This window comes from Anser cygnoides, chromosome 9 (assembly GCF_040182565.1).
Source record: "Anser cygnoides isolate HZ-2024a breed goose chromosome 9, Taihu_goose_T2T_genome, whole genome shotgun sequence".
In the NCBI taxonomy this organism is placed as follows: Eukaryota; Metazoa; Chordata; class Aves; order Anseriformes; family Anatidae; genus Anser; species Anser cygnoides.
The window spans coordinates 12480239-12495913 of record NC_089881.1 but is presented as its reverse complement, the minus strand read 5'-3'; the positions used below and the strand labels follow the sequence as shown (position 1 = coordinate 12495913).

The 15675-nt window shown below is 40.8% G+C and overlaps 1 long non-coding RNA gene across 2 annotated transcripts in view; it reads right to left on the bottom strand.

Moving 5' to 3' along the window:
* Positions 1–484: 484 nt before the first annotated feature.
* The window catches only part of LOC106039173 (uncharacterized), a 44900-nt gene continuing 29709 nt past the window's right edge, over positions 485–15675 (bottom strand). Inside the window, exons 3-4 of one of the 2 annotated variants that reach the window (XR_001209077.3) lie at positions 11695–11826; positions 485–728 (exon numbers count right to left, since the gene is read on the bottom strand). This is a non-coding gene — a long non-coding RNA (uncharacterized lncRNA). Of the gene's footprint in view, positions 729–3358; positions 3536–11694; positions 11827–15675 lie in introns of those variants that run through there. The other variant, XR_001209078.3, reaches the window with a different exon arrangement.

The window sequence follows — 15675 nt, the reverse complement described above, 5'->3', positions numbered from 1 at the left end:
TTGATTGTGATTTGTACAGGTATTAGGAGAGAGACCTATGTGGGGAATGAGAGGTCAACTACTGCAACCACAATAATGATAAAAAATGCTTCAGCATACATAATGTTAGACAGTTCAATACATCTGTTGGAGATGCCTCGATTTTTAATTATAAGAAAGTGATGATAATGACAGTAGAGGGAAAGATGCCATCTGTAGAGAGAATAGCTGCTCCAAAATTAATTCTCATGTTTTGTGGAATATTCTTTTTTTTTTTTTTTTTAATCATAATCTTGCAACTCCCCCATTATTCTGCACTGCTAAGAATTTTCTCTGCTACCACCTGTCTTGTGGAATTGTTTGAACTGCTCTGGAAATCTGTGCACCTACAAAACCTATGGAGTTGCCTTGAAGAGGAAGATAACTGTCTTGGATAGCCACCACCCAGTGGCATCTAGAAGCTATTGCACTAGTATGACAATTACTTGCACCTGGGTAACTGTTTTCCACCTTTGTGTACAAATAGCTGGTTGGTTATTTACTGTCTTCTTAATACTTTGTTTGCTGGCTTTTTTTTCCCGATTCTTTTGAATTGTATTGTCTGTGATTCAGAAGCCCAAGACAGAAATTCCAAAGGAAACAGAACATTCTAGCATGCAACTTTTCAGTGGAGCTGTGTGGAGAGTCATGTTAATTCAGAATATATCTTAACAGCTTGTCTATATTGTTCAGAAGAGTCTCATATAAGCCTGTAAGGAAAAAAATATTGACTGAAAAATAGATTTAATGACTGAAAAGTAGTTTTGATTGCCCTCAGTGAGACTGATAAATACTATAAAATTATTTGTGAGCATTTCTTATTTTTGGCTTCTTCCATTCCTACTCCTTTCATCACCATTCAGAAGCTCTTCTCATGCTCCTCCTCCTTATTTTTTTTTAACTTTGTTGTTCCATGAGATCAAAATGCCATCTGAAGGCCTTAGAACTCTCTCCATTATTAAAAGTCTTGGAAAGTGTATTTTTTGATCAAATACTTTGGGTACCAAACACAACGGAATAGGTGGTATGTGGATGAATAAATGTGTAAACATGCTCTGATTTTCTAAGGGCATTTGCTAGAACCCTGCTGATGCATAAAGGACATAAAAATATCTCAGAATGACATTTTTTCTGATTCTCTCCCTTTCTCAATAGCACTGTTTTTCCTCCCTTTTTATGGGATTTTAATTATGCAGAGGTTTATGTATAGAACACATCCATTTCCATAATGACAAAGCCCATCATAGGTACTTTAATCAGGTACACAAAAGCCTCTGAGAAAAATAATCCATGTGGACACAAGCTGTAGCAGAGCTTTAACTCAAACTCAGAAATGAAAGCTGCATTATCCAGCAGAACCATTGCTTTTGATTCTGTTTTATGAGTATCAGAAGTATTTTCACTTGGTGCATGTCTACTTTATGCATAGCTAGCATAAGGAAAGTATGCTATGCCTCAGCTCTCCCCTCTCCATGTTTTACATGTTTGGTTTTTTACAGGCATTCAACTTGGCTCTTAATTCCAAAGCACAGTCTGATAAAAGTAATTAATATATGTAATTAAATAACCAGACTAAACACTATTTCCATTGCAGTAGGAACTGAAAGCATGCAACAGAAAACATGATAAAATCTTGATATTAATTCAAAACAAAAATCTGAAAGCTAGGAATTACAGTATTAAAGACTAGCATGAAATTAAAACAGAATTTGAAATGTGTTTAAATATCAAGGCATCACAAATCAGCTCAACTCTACTCTGTTATCACACAGATAAATATAAACCCACTAGGTGAAATCCTTACTCTACTGGTTACATTTCTTTTCCACTAAATGGAGGCAAATTTTAAGCTTCTATATACTATTCACAGCAAACAAGCACTGAGCAGCAAGAAGTTAATTGCTGGAGTCTATGCAGTCTTTTGCAGGCAGATGTGAGCTAGCCTTGCCCATGCTCCAACCTACAGAAAACTATGTAACAGTACTTTTACAGAAATCACCAAAAATGTTTGCTTTAGGGCAAGAGTATGTCTGCAAGTATTAGGATTTTTTTTCTAGAATTTGGAAGGGAAAAAGAAAATGTGAATACTTGTCTGCTATTCCCATGTTTTACATATATTTTAAACACATCTGATGCTAGCAATTCTTGTTAACGGTGCATTCATTTTTGCACAAGGTAATCGTTTAACTTTGGTGTACATGCAGGGATTTTTCTGTTGGTATTTTTTCTTTTGCTTAAAAATTATTCCCGGTTAGCGAGGGCTGCTTTCTGGAATCCATGGTTATAAACAGTTGACGTTTACGCAGAATAAATGTAGGAAACATATATTTCTTTAAGGGATAGACTGTGGAAAATGGAAAAGACTTTTCATTTCTTTATGGAACATAATGGTGAAAGAGCCACCACCTAAAATACAGTCTGCAGACAACGGTGCTCAGCAATCCAGGCTGCGTGGGTGAGGGGATTTCACTGACAGCTGCATGCACGTGCAGCAGTAGGCAGGCTGACACTGTGATAGCGCTGTGCGTGTCTGTCCTGGACAGCAAGAACACCAGAGGATTTGACAGACAACCCAAAGAAAGCTAACGAGGCAATCAGGACCAGCTTTGGGATTATAACCAGAACAACCTTGTCTGGCCAAGGGCTAACTGAAAGAAACCGGATGTATGTGTAAAGCAACTGTCTTTGCTTAATTTCTACCGTGTCCAAGGAAAGGGACCTTTGTATATTCTTTGTAAATCAAAAGGGCTATATCAAAGTAATACCCTACTCCAGTCTCAGGTTCTTCTAACGGGAGACAACTGACAGTATTCCAATATTGACCGCTCACTCAGGTCAACCAAAAGCTATATTCTGGATTTATAACTCCAGATGAAGATGTTCTGGGTATGTAAGGTGGATAGGATGGATGGAAATAGAAGAGGATTGACTAATTTTGCAAGGTATGCGATTTGGGAGATTCAGGAAAATGGTTTTGTTAAAACCATGCAATGCATCCTTACTCTGCAAAGCCTTTGTGTACCTGTTTAATGCTAGCTATATGTGCGAGTCTCACAAGAGAGTCCTTCTCCCTCTCCTTCTCTCTTTCTGCTTTCAGTTCTCGTCCCCAGTCTACACAGGACCTGAGCAAAGGCAATTGGGGACCATGGGCCGTTCAGATCTGGAGCTCTAGGCTGATGTATACTCAGTCACTTGGGGATGGTGCACGTGCAGCCAGGCAGCATGTACGAGTTCTCATGGACTAAATAATGCTTTGTGCGGATGGAAATGTTAGCATATTTAAGCTAGGAATTTTAGCAAGGCAAGACTGAGTATTCAAAAGCTGAAAATTTTCAGAGGATTAAAGCTTGGCCAAATTTGAGTTAACAGTAGGACAGCAAAAAGCCATTTCTGTGACAGCAAGGCATCGATCCATGTACTCTACAGAATAAATGTTCCAGTGTTTTCCAGTGAAACAGCTTTAGGAGTCTTCTCCGTGAAGACAAAATATTCATTTCTTCCACAGCCACCTTCTTGGCTACAATTGAAGAAAAATAGCTGAAACTTAAAATTATCAGCACAAGAGAAATCTCTGAAATGGAAATTTGCCTGAATGGCATTCACTCATAAGAAGTTGTAAAATAAAGATTTATATTGGGATGTGCCAGAGGATGTTCATCATAAATATATGATGTGCATATATGTGTGTCTGCACGTACACACACAACACACGCTTGTACATATTACAGTGCTGCTACATCACTGAAGGTTTCATGAACAGAAATATCCCCAAATAACTGTATGCGCTGGTAGTAAAAATGTACGAAAACAATTGTTGGACATTTCAGGGATGTCAAAATTGTGGCAAAAATGTTCAAAGTAGCTGAATATTGTGTGAAGTTGAATGGGTAGTTGCTGCTTACAAGTATCATGATTACAGGCTGTTTCCATGGAAACTTGGGATGGAAAATAAAAAGCTAGTTTAACTTCATCTTGAAACAACCCTTACTGGGGGGAAAACAAAAGTTGACATTCCTCTGGTAGCTGAATAATTGCCTCACCTAAAGTATTATCAGTTTGTTTTACCGTATTGTTAGATACTATGCAAAGTTTCAAAAATCCAACCAAATGAAGATAAGGATAGGATAAGAGATGCATATGTTGTTAAGAATCATAGCACAGTCCAGTTTATTATTTTTCCTATGCTGCTTGCTGAAGTGGTGACTATTAAACACTTTTTCTTCTAAGTTTGCTTCCAGTTATTTTGTGTCACTTCTAAGCATTTGGCCTGGTAATTCTCCCCATGTACATTTTTTTCTTCTGTTTCTGCTTTGTTTCTGCTTTGGCAATGTAATGAGCGAAGCATGCTCTAAGGATGTGACTCATTTCCATCAAAACAAGCTTCCTGAGCACCACAAAAGAAGCAGGGAGTCGACCACAGGCCCTGGGAATTTTTAGGACAATTTTAAATGTGAATCAGTTGGCAACATAAACAGAACGAGTTATTCCTAAATAAAAGATGCATCCAGTGCCACTGTAGCCAGCGCTACGGCTGAAAATCAGAAGACTACACAGATGGTACCATCTGTCTGTCTTCTGTGAATCGTTCTGGTGCTGAAAAACCCTTCTGGGACAGATGAACATAGCCTCAGAAGGGTCCGTAGCAGACACACATGCTACACCTGTCGATGTCCTATTGGATCCCCAGCGTTTGCCAGGTATCTCTGCACTACTGGGCTGGCACATTCCAAGCACAAAGGCTTGATGATCAATGAGTGAAACCTCGTGCCGCTATAGGTTTTAAGTTCCATTAACGATGTGATTAAAATCCTGATTCTAGCCTGACTGTGAATGCAGTAAAAATTGCACCTCTTTGACCTCAAACTCATCTCTGGGTCTGGAAGCTGAACACCAGTTTCCCTTGTCCCACCAACTCCTGCATTCAAACAAGTGCAGGCAGCAGGCCAGGAGCTGCTGGCACGTGGTTCTACACTGAATCTTTAGGATGAGTGTTTAAAAGTCTTTGGTGGTACTCTTCTTTTATGCAATAAGCTTGTTCTTTCTTTATATACACCAGCTCATAAGCCAGGAGTTCATTTTATATAGACATACATAGTCCAATTTACATCAGCTGCAATTCCCAACTATTTCTTTGGAAAGAAGTGTCCTTACTGCTATATGGAAAGAAATACAATTTGCAAAAGCCCTGAAGTTGGTAGTTTTCTTCTTTTGAGACATAAGCTCTTTTTGAAAAGCTGTAGCGTTCGACAGCTGAATTCCATTCAGCATTGTCACTTTTAACAGCATTTTTGAAGTAGTTCAAAATTATTAAAATTAACAACACTGAGACCCTTTCAAATGGTAATGATTCTACACTTCTGCTCTGATAGATACCTGTCTCACTAAAATCCACATTTGAAGCACTTTAAAGCAGAAATATCCACTAAGATTAATAAATTCAGCTTGACAGTTCCTAGTCCAAGTGCTTATAATGACAGAGACAAAAGGCTTGAGGAGTTATTGCAGAAAAGTGATAATTATCTGACAGACATTTCCATGACATTTTAAAGAAAATGTGAGCATCCAGTGCTCTTTGCACCTCCTCTGTGGTAATGCTCATCCATGATTCCTGTTTGCCTACCAATATATTCTGCTTGGAAAGTTCAAGTAATCCAGCCAAGTGCTGACACTTATGTGATAATAAGAACCTACAGGGAATTAGTTTCTTCAAGAACTACTGTCAGAACTTTATTAGAATTAGAAGAACTCTACACTCACTAAAAATGATTAAAATTGCTCTTCCCTGTCTTCACTCTCTGTCAAGCCTATACCTAAAACTTTCTTAGTCCCCTCTGCTGCCAGGCCTCCTGCCACACGATTTGTCTGTGACAAACCCTGCTCATAACAATCCTCTGCTCCTGTGTCACCAATCCCAACAGCAAGAGTCAATTATTTAATTGTTAATTAGCCATTAGCCACAAGGCTGACCACATGATGTGAGTAAGTACAGGGAAATGGAGTTTACCTATGTCTGGTTTGGACAGTTCTGAATACATGTCACTTTTCAGTGCAAAGCCTAACCTACCAAATCAGTGGCCTCCCCCTCATTTTCAATTACCATTCTCATGCTATCCAATCTAGATAAAACTTCTGCTAGGTAAACATGCCTCCCCCCCCCCCCCTTCATAAATTACGTTTCTCTTACTGTTGAGTAATATCCAGGGAAGTACTATATAGTGAAACTCCATTCAATAGGGCTATTTTACATTATCCCGATGCTGCACATTGAAAAATCCTATTGTGGCTACCTCTCTCATTAAACAAGCCAGAAAACATTTTTATGATGAAGTTAGGCTACATTTAAGGAAACCCCTCATGTTTCATAGCCCTCCACCACAGGAAAATACATTCTTTAGTTGATGCCTTCATTTACAATATGCTATTCTGCTTTGTGGCTCTGTGCAGAGTGACGCTTCACTGAGACTGATCCACAAGGCATTAATGAAATAAAAATACTGTATTGCTTATCTTGATATAAGCAGTGGTTTTGTCTGTGTTCTCTCATACTTGATGTTAAGCCACCACATAAAATTAAGAATATTTCAAATCTTCTGGTGCCCTGGATTTTACACTTCAGTTTCTGAGTTAGCTAGCAGATGTGTTAAAAATCTTAAGCAGAAGTTCTTCCTACAGCTATGGATCTAAGGAGTCGAAGGAGTACCTAGAACACAGTTCATTCTACCAAGCAAAATATGTCATATTTTCAGGATAAGAACATTACTACTTTTTCAGAAGCTTCATGTGAATAGCTAATGTGTCAAGTCTGCAACTAGCAACAAGAAGGTTTGTATATTAACCCAAAGTTTTCATGTTTTTCTAAACCCCTGGAGTATGCAATGCTGTTATTATTCCCTGCTCACCCTGGTTATTTACACACTGCTGGTTTTTGACAATTACTTCCGCAAAATGAAGTAATCCTTCACACTTTTTTTTTTTTTTTGCAAGTGCTGGGTGCTCTCATAGCTTGCACAGCTGGACATGCAGTGTGATTACGAGGATGTTCTGCTTGCTCTGGGGACCTTGACTCTTAATTCTTCATGTCTTCTTGATGCTAGTTTATTTTCTGAAGTAACTAGATTTTGTAAACTGGTCTTGGTATGAAAGTAGTACCTTATGTCCATAAATTGAATTCTGGGTTAGATGACTCTCTATTTGCCCTATTGTAATTGCTTTGTCAGTAGTAAATAGTGAGTGTCTCTGCCCGTCTCTAATAAAATTTTAGTTTACTTACTAAAATTTACTTTACTACTACTTTTAGTTTACTTTAGTTTACTTATTTAGTAACTTACAGTAGCAAAGATTAAGAATGAAACAAAACAAAACCCTCAAAAGTGGGGTCGTCACGGCAGACACTGCTCTTGGTTCATGCTTCAATCCAGCTCCTGTTCGTGGAGCCACGAGTGCAGCCAGCTGCACTTGCACTGCTGTGCCCACGTCTGCATGCCCCGGGAGCCAGCTGGCTCCCAGCAGACTGTAGCTGGTGTACAACCTGACACAGACACCAAGGACAGAGAGTGAATGCTGGTGCTGCAGCTGCTGTGTACTCTGCTGAGCTGCAGCCTATATGAAGCAGAGCCTAAAGTGGGTGCAGGTCTTAAAGTGAACCGAAATCTGGAAGCAAAATAATCAGCTATCCACCTAAACAATTACTTTCAAACATGTCCATGGCAAATAAGGACAAGTTACTAATAAGCGCATATTCGTAGACTGCATAGGCTCTGAGGGTTGTATTTCTACAAGTTTTCTGTATAGATAAGTGGTGTCAGGCATTTTTGAAGCATTACTGGCTTGTACCAACTGTACCTCACCATGACAGCTCTGAGAGTGAGAACCCGTCTCTGTGCAAGTGAGTCAAGATGGGCTTTGTTACACTGGATCTATTCTTCCTGTGAAACTGAGTTTGTAAAGAGATCAGTAATGTATTCTGAGCTGCAGCAACCATCGTCCATATACATGCTGCTTTCATAGCACTTATGCATGTGACAAGAGTGCTGGAAGATTTATATCAAAAGAGCATTCTCCTCAGCTGTCCCCAACCCCTTGAAAGCTCTGTTTATTCCCTGGTAAACTGAGTCCGCTCAGTGTATCACTGACACGAAAATAATTAGGCCACTGTCTCCATCCTTTCAGTGTGTACCTTGATCCTTGCCAGCTGAGGCTGGCAGAGATGATTCCAGCAGCGATGATTTTTTTCTTCAGCTTCGTGGTATAAAGAGTGACGCCGGGAACGAGATACCCTGTTCTTCCCCAGCTGGCAGTCTTTCGACATAATTGAAAAATGGGGCTCCTATTTCAACTTGGCATCATTTTTGCATCTATTTTGTGTGAAAGCAAAGGGTTCCTAGGTCAATGAAGTTTTGATAAGGGCAAGTGCATTGAGGTAAACTGGAAAAAGTCCATTTGCAAAACCTGATGCCCACGTTGTATTTCTGTTATGGTTGTATTAGATGTCAAGAGGATGTGTTTTATTCCCACACATGCTCCATGAGTGAAGTATAAAGGAAAACTGACAAGTTCCTAAGCTAACTGTTGGGGATGCTTGTTACTGTCTCATAAGGAAAGGGCATTGCTGTAGACTGTCTAATTTACAGCTCTTCCTGTCATCATCTGCTCGTGATTCCAAACACAGAGGCTAGGGGTGAGGGCATTAATGGCATACAGAGGTTCAGTGGACAAAAACAAAAGAGAAGCATGCAAGTCAATTAGCAACACAAGTTGGCAATGATAGCTTCCTGCCTTCAAAGACAGAAGTTTCCAGGAATTATTATTATCCAGGAATCCCACTCAGCAAAATGAAGTTTGCAGACTCAGAGACAGAAAGAGAACTTGCTGTCACCTGCCTATGTACATTTTAAGGGTAATATAAATAGTAATGCCTTCCAGCATTTTTCAAAGGTATATATGCTTTTTAATCAGGCCAGCATTATTTATGTATGGGGTGGAGCTCAGTGCTCTTGCAGGGCAGTACAATATTAATGGGAGCACTATGTGTCGTTCTAAACCCTTCTATCTCCCCCAAGGAAACAGCTAACAGAGCTTTAGGCAAGCTCTGGAGAAATGACTACTCCTCTGTTGTGTAATCACCTGAGGTGAGCTGCAGTGACAGTTACAGGCACTATTTAGACAAGACGAAGCCAATGTTTTCTTTGAGTCAAAGAGAATGAGTGAAGCCGTGCTCTCTGTGATCCTCGAGTAAGAAGTAATCTTGGACATTTTCAAAACACTTCAAGATACAGCAAGAAACTTACATCCAGATTTTTTCCACTTAGATGCAAGCCCCTTACATGTCCAGATTAGGAGCAGGATCACTCAAGGGTTTCTGTTTATTCAATTGAGAGACAACAGCACCCTTAGGGAGTGACTGGAATCTGAGGGGGGTGGATACGCTGTCTGGAGAGGCCTGTCTGTCTTCCAAAGATTATAGAGGGTATCTAAAGCAACTACATCACTGTCACAGTGCCTAAATGAAGTATCTGAAGTTTGATGGGATGAATTGGTATCATAGAAATGTATGAAAAGTTCCTTAGAAATTTAAGAAGGAAGATGCCGCACATTCCTTAGACTATAAAATTGATTCCTAACTGCTTCTCTAGACACCCAATATGTTGGCAAATCTGTGCTTCTATCTATACAAATGGGGACGGCTTGGGGAAGCTTCCAGGAAATTCTATTATGCTTTATAACTTGGTCGGTTCCATTTAGGCTCTGTCAGCACTGGAGTTACCATATTACTGTGGCTCAGTGGCTGGCAGGGAAAAGGACATTTGTAATGAAGGACATGTAATGATATATAACGAGGGCAAGTGTAGAGTCCTGTATCTGGGCAAGAACAACCCCAGACATCAGTATAAGTTGGGGACTGCCCTGCTGGAGAACAGCGAAGGGGAAAGGGACCTGGGGGTCCTGGTGGACAGCAGGGTGACCGTGAGCCAGCACTGTGCCCTTGTGGACAAGAAGGCCGATGGCATCCTGGGGTGTAGCAGAAGGGCTGTGGTTAGTAGGTTGAGAGAGGTTCTCCTCCCCCTCTACTCTGCCCTGGTGAGACCACATCTGGAACATCGCATCCAGTTCTGGGCCCCTCAGTTCAAGAAGGACAGGGAACTGCTTGAGAGTGCAGAGCCACAAGGGTGATTAAGGGAGTGGAGCATCTCCCTTATGAGGAGAGGCTGAGGGAGCTGGGTCTCTTTAGCTTGGAGAAGAGGAGACTGAGGGGTGATCTTATTAATGAATATAAATATGGAAAGAGTGAGTGTCAGGAGGACAGAGCCAGGCTCTTCTCGGTGACACCCAATGATAGGACAAGGGGCAATGGGTGCAAACTGGAACATAGGAGGTTCCGCTTAAATATGAGACAAAACTTTTTTACGGTGAGGGTGACAGAGCACTGGAACAGGCTGCCCAGGGGGGCTGTGGAGTGTCCTTCTCTGTAGACATTCAAAACCCGCCTGGACGCTTTTCTGTGTGACCTGATCCAGGTGTTCCTGCTCCGGCAGGGGGATTGGACTAGATGATCTGTCATGGTCCCTTCCAACCCCTAACATTATGTGATTCTGTGATTTTAAAGCTTGATCTGGTTAGACAGAAATACCGTAGAGCTTCAGAGAAGTTAGGGCAGGTGTATAGATGATATGCTGATGTGTTTGTATTAAGTGATGCAGAAGGAAGATGAATTTATGCATACATGGATTTGCTATATGGAGATCCCTTTCCAGCTCCAAATCTCAGAGGTGTTCTCAGATTCCAGTCTGCAGGAGCCAATCAATGCTGAACATGAGGAGTGGGGATGGGTTTTTCTTTCTTACTGAACCAGCCTAATTTGCCTAACCAGCTGCTTTGATTCAGTACAGATGCCTATCAACAGGAGTAATCCCAGTGAAGTCAGTACCTGAAGTAGACACCTTTTATACCCTGAGTTAGGATTATTAGATTTTCAACTGTGCTAATTCTGCTGGAACATGAACTCTCTTGATATGCCTTCAACTTTCTAAGTCCCTATTCTGCAATTATTCTTTTTCTTACGTATAGTAGGGCCTGGCTGAGTCCAAAGCCCATCTTGTACCCTAGTACTACACAAAACATAGCAAGAAGAATTCACGTCCCACAGATGTTACATTTTTCTGAAGGTCTGCAGCTTTTTCAGACACTTACTTGAGGAAAGAATGTTTGCAAAATCAGCCTTAACTCTTATGTCTTTGGCTGAATTAATTTCTTTGCAGACATGGATATTTACTGAATGCTATTGCAGAGTTGCAAACCAGACAATGTACCTTGAAATACAAGCACAGTTGACAATAAAACTGCAGTGAAACCACAGTCCTTGAAATCACTTTATCTATTGTTCTTGCTTGAATGGTTTTGAAAAATAGATTTCTGCTTTGGAGCCAATTTATCAATCTATTCCAAGTAAATAAACAGCACCTGATCTGGTAAATCAGTCTCAGAGATGCGTTGTATTAACTCTTTTTGTACCATGTCTTTTAAATGATAAGTTAGTGAGGAAAGGCTGTCTCAGTTCCCATACATACAGTGCACAGGGATGCCCAAGCCTCTGTAACTACTGTGATACAAACAACAACAGAACTTTCAATTTCTGGTTTGCTGTTAGATCATGGGTCAAGTAATGTAAAGAGCTCTTACTGTCTGCTCTGAAGCCTTTTTCATAGAGATGAGGTTTTTAGCAATTGATCCACACGCTGTAAAAATCAGTTGCACGCTGGCTCCTTGCCTGGACTTTGATTGTTCCCATCACTGGTTTCTGGTGAATGCTTTCTGCAAGGTATATAGAAATTGTCAAGTAATTGTCTGTTAAGCTTTTGTATATGCAAAGAACATACAGTACGGAGAGCTTTATTCTCTGTAGGTTTGTCAGTTACTGCACAGATAGGCATTACCTTAGCATTTTTCATGACATTCTAATTAAGGGCTGTTTCTTCCAGTGCTGGCCCAACATATTAACATAAGAAAAATACCTTCAGTGCTTGAAATAAAAATCTTTACAATTTTCATTCTGCTGGTCATTTGTAACAACCTGCAAACACTTCCAGACCCAACACAGTAAGGAAACAAAAAGAGAGAAAACTTTTGCCCTGACTCAATTTCAATATGATTATCTTGGCAAAGTTCAGGCTGCCAGACCCTGTAGCACTGTTGTGTTACCATGTTAGCAGCAAGGGATAAAAGGGATGCTTCTTAACTAAACCTAGGCATACATTTCTATCTTTTGCACCCTTTCTACAAGAGGAAAACCTAGGTGCAGGCTGGAAGGAAAATACTCTGCATGCCAGTAAGATTCATATTTGAACTATTTCAGGCTGATACACCATCTAGAGAGTTTTGCTTAGACAGAGATTTTCCTGCATATTTTCTGAGGTGCCCATCTCCTTTTACTTCTACAAGTTGGATGCTGAAGCTAGATGCTTCATTCTGTGTTCTTCCTCTTCCAGGCCTAAAATGTTTCTGCTTCAATGTCTGTGTCTGACGTTCAATTCAATCACACTGCACATAGGTCCTGTCCTAACTCACAGTGTTGTAAAAGAGAAAGAAATTTTGACACAGCAATTTCGATGGAGGAGAACTGGGTAAGTTAAAGTAGTATTTGTTGTTGTGAGAAAAAATGTCAGGAGGTGCAGAAGAGTAAATGCAAGATATAATAAAAATCCAGGTCCACAGGTTATATGGAAGAGCAGAGGTTTGAAAAGAAGGAGAATTAATACAAAGCAGTAGATGAAGAGAGGCGTTTCTGAGGCACACTTCCATACTAGCCTTCTCCTTGTTCTGCTGAGAGATATTTTGCTTCTGGCTTGTTTGAGCAACAGCAAATGACACTACCCTGTGTGGTGCTCTACTGCTGCAAGTCGGTCAGATCTCAGTGGGGTATATTTGGCAGAAACATTTCTTAGCAGAGAATTCAGAGTACCTGGGTTTGGCTGTGTATAATGCCCTGGCCTTCTTTTAGGGCAGTTTCTGGAAAGTAGCTGTCAGATTTTCTGTTTTCACTTGGAGAAAACCAGAATACCTATGGCAAAGCTCAGCTGTAGAATAAAGCACTGTCAGTCAAGAAGCTCTACCCTTAGCCAGAGCTCCTGTTGCTTAATAAAAAGGCATGCAGAGACTTCTGGGAGATGCAGTTATTGGAGTTGTTTGCTATAAAACGCAGAAGTCAAACACGAACACTTCCTACACATTTCAGCGTAGCTAGTACACAACATGGTAAGTCCCAAGAAACAACCAATCACCATTCTGCACTTTGTGACGACGTGCTTTAATCTCTGACTCCTGGAAGAGAAGGAAAAAAAACAGAGGATCTATTACAAAACCTCCTGAAGACATGACGATTTTCGCTGATTCCACTGTTGAGCAGGCTAGGTTTAATAGGACAGGTTCAACATGAATTTAAGCCAGCACAGAACAGGGTCTTCAGAGCAAACAGACTTTTACATTTCCAGTTCCGATGAGCTTCAAGAATGAAGTTCGGCAAAAAAGGCGCCCCCTCACCAACAGTTACTCCAAAGTTGACTCTCGACCCATGTCCTAATCTTCACTAACAAGCAACACGTAACAGAAGCTTCTATACCTAGGTGTAAGTATTGACAGACTAGAATATAGACCAGGAGAAACTATGGTGGCAGGCACTGGGCAGTCTGACCAGGGAACTTAAGCATATGTTGACTTGGCACCAGGAGGTGTAGATCAACTTCTCCACATTGGCACAGATTTTCAATGTGACTGTACTTGAGACTTACTGTCCCTGACTTGTGCTTTAGTCTCTTCTATGAAAATGGAGTGTAATTATTTCAGTTTTTCCTTCTTCTCTTGCCATGTCTTCTTGTAGATTGCGAGCATCAGTGTAAACCCTCTCTGTTAGAGCTATCATTAAATGCTAATGGAACAGTACAGCCAATGTCAAGTACAGGTGAGAGCCAGAGCCAAGGTAATTCAGAGGAAAAACTCCCACTGACACCGGCTGCCTCACAGGTCCAAACACAGTTATTAGTGGAAAACAAAGATGTGTTGTAGAAATCGTTTTCTCTCTTCCTCTTTGGAATGGCTGTGATGAGACAGGTTTTTTGTTGTTTTTTTTTGCAAGTTGCAAAGGCCCTAGCCCACCTCTGATGATCCTGTGCTTTTAAAAACTGCCTACAAATAAAAGCAAAATCCAAGCAGGCAGTTCACTAACAGTGAAATGGCTTTCTAGTGGTGTAACCTGCAGGGATGTCTGATAAGCGTGTGGTCTTTCTCATACCGGTTTGTTTTTGATCAAATCCGAACAACAGAAGCTGACAATGAAATCCCAGAGTCTCACCCAGAAAGTTCCTCAGCTTTCGGCCAGGCTTTTTGTTTTTCTGCTGTTCGCAGTGCACTCTGCAATCTGCTGCCTGGCAGGCTACACCGGCCTCAGCACCATGAAGCTGCAGACAACATCTTATTTGCATGTAACTTTCCCTACTGTTTCCTCTAGACTAAGTTTCTGAAGAGATCGTTGTATTTGGGAAGCATACTGAGGTGTCTGGAGTGCCACAAACCACAGTCCAGAGGAAGGCAAGAGGGCAGGCATGTTTTCAGTTATGGGTCAGGAAGGAGTATTCCCGACCTTTGTCTCAGTCTTCTCATGCAGTTGAGCAAGCTGTCAGTATGCTAGAGTAGGCAGTTAGGCATTGTCCTGCTTAAAAGCGAGTCCCATTTTCAAAAGCAAATTAGGCTTTTCTCACCTCTGAAGCCTTGGCCCCACAGATTTTCCTAAGCATGTCTTGAATTCAAGTTCTGGAATTGCTCTGAAAATGCAAATCTGTTCTGTCGATGCAGTGGATGGTTGCGTTGCACATCACCCCTAGCAAAACCCAACTCCCAAGGGCAATGAGAACTGGGAAGACGAGTGCACAAGCCCTTCCTTGTGTGTCTGCAATCACGATATGCTTCCACGATCCCCAGAAGCGTGGCTGCTAGCACGTCCTACAGTCTGCACTGCTGCGTTCTTATTCCTAGCCACATTCAGCTGGAGCAGTCTGTGAGCACACTTTGTTTTCCAGATACGTTATACAGATACGCTATGTTTTGCAATTACACGTTATGTTTTGCTGCATGGATATGCCATATTTTGCATACTTGAGTGGAACAAAACCCAAAGAGACATAAAACTCTGTGCCCTTCACTTCAGTTCCCCACATATTCACTTTTGCAGGTAAAATGATCATGTGCCAAGGAATTTTAATCTTGGGTGCAAGGCCACTTACCCCTGGGAAGGGCAGAAGCTAAGAGCTGTCCACTGAGAGAAGTCAGTGTGTTGAGGCGGTCTGGATAAAGATTTTTCTCCAAGTCTACAATTTAATTTTCTGTTTGGGACTACTGTATTCACAGCTGAGACAACACAATCTTCTGCAAAACTAGAAATATGTCCTTTTCTATCACCCTCTCATCAGGGAAACCTTATATGTTATTTACAAGCTATTGCAGAGTTGGCAGTTTTACAAAGACTTAATCAAGCTTGCTTTATTTTTGGACCTATCTTCTGCTCTGCTCTTCTCACCTAATCTCTACCTCCTTTCAAATTGCCCTCAAACTTCCTAGTTAGGCTGTGGAAAATTAATAAAAACAATAATAACCATATAACAAATTTGGAGT